Here is a 2,046-nt window from a genome sequence, read left to right on the forward strand (position 1 = left end):
ACTATTATACTCGAAGGAGATAAATAAAAAAAGCATCTACAATTTTTAACACAGCAAGGCCAATACATCAACTTTTAATCTTTTATTAAAACGGAGTTTGTTGCCTTTGTGTATAATAGTAAGTGGGTTCAATTTGTTCACTCTACAAGCTCCATGACGAACTATAATAAATATGTATTACATATTATTTTATTTGTGTACTGTTTACCTAGAATAATATGAATATAAATGAATAACCTAACTTAACCTATCCTAACCTAGAATTAAATTAAATACTCTACAATAACATGGAATTAAAATTAATTTGTAACGAAACTTTGCGATCAAGATAATCATTTACGATCAAAACTGTTATCATTTAATCGATTTTTCCTTGGACTTCAACTCATCGTGCAGAGCAGAAATTCAACTGATTCAAATGCCGTAAACAAAATTGCGAGCTGCAACTCTCACACATAATGCTGTTAACTATTAGAAATATAATTGTAATTGCGTACCGTCGCGTACTGGAATAAAATAAAAATTGTAAAAAGTTTAATTTAAATTTTTAAACTTTTATTCATTTTAATTATTAATTATAAAATATATATCATATTGTTCTGCTATAATATCACGAACTGAATTAAAAATTAATTACAATGATTTAAGACCAATTTTGAAATTTAATTATTAATGGCTATCAGTTTTTTTCTAAGGACCATGAAAATAGAATATAGGTTTTGGTACCGAAAAAAATGCAAAGTTTCTATCTAAATTATGTTTGATATACTATAAATATAATAAACATGGGTGTTTCAAACATTAAAGTTGATACACATGTATGGTTTATCTGATATTTTTTAGAATACAATTAAATTACTGCTAAAAATAAGTTTAATAACTTACTTGCGGCTATTAGAAAGAAAATACTCGGTTTTAATTGATATGTTTTTATCGGTTATTACTTATTATTATAAAATATTATACGACTAAAAATGAACATCTAGTGGTTTATTTGAATAGCACTCAATAAATTTAATGCAGATATTTAAATATTTCAATAGATCAATAGATCAGTTTTTAAATTGTTATAATATTTGATCGAAATAAAACAACAAATTTCAGTTGTATCCTAATTTGTAATGTAATTTCATAGTTTATTGATTGAATGAATATTTTTGTGTTCTGTGTAATAATCAACTTGGTATGATAATCACTCCATATTATTAATAAAAATAAAAGATTATTTTAATTACCTATTGATTAAAAGACCATTTTGAGAAATAAAAATACTGTTGTTTATATAAATAAACTAAGAAACATTCATTCAAACAAAAATAATTTATAAAGGAGAATAAAATAATAAACACAAAACATGTTTCATACCATCAGCTGGATAACAAGACAAAAATATTAAAAATAATCAATTAATATCATATCATATTATTATTTATTTAAAAAATGTTAAAACAAGACCCCGAGAGGAAAAAGTACTGTCGTAAAAAATATTGTTGTAATCGATTTATTATAAAGTTGTTTATATATAATCTTCACATTATAAACTAATAAAATATCAATACTAAATTTATCTCATACTAAAACATTTTATTAGTTCATATGGATATGGACTTTTAAGTCATCCGAGTACTTAGCATTCCGTTTGCTTAGAACCAAAATATATGAAGTTCACACTGCTGGTATTGATGCTTCTATGTTTACTGCTCCAAAAGATTCTGAGTCTTGGAAGTAACCAGGTTAGTAATGGTCACTACCGGAGTAATGGAGTTCCCAGGTTTCTAACTAATGGATGCTTTTAGTTATTTTTTAGTTTTGTTTCTGACTGGTTTGTGTGGGTTCGTACAAAATATATGTGTGTGTAGATAAAAATGGTCAGCCTAATGGAAAAATGATATTATGGTTTTTTAATCTCATCCTGAAGTGTTTGCATCGCAATCAAATAGCTGATGTTGATGTTTCGTATAGACTGCTGTGAAACTTTTATGGTACGTAGGGCGTTTATTTGGCCTCGGTTTTCCTAAACTGAAATTGTAAAGGATAATGGAATTC

This window comes from Myzus persicae, unplaced genomic scaffold (genome assembly GCF_001856785.1).
Source record: "Myzus persicae strain clone G006 unplaced genomic scaffold, MPER_G0061.0, whole genome shotgun sequence".
Taxonomy (NCBI): Eukaryota; Metazoa; Arthropoda; class Insecta; order Hemiptera; family Aphididae; genus Myzus; species Myzus persicae.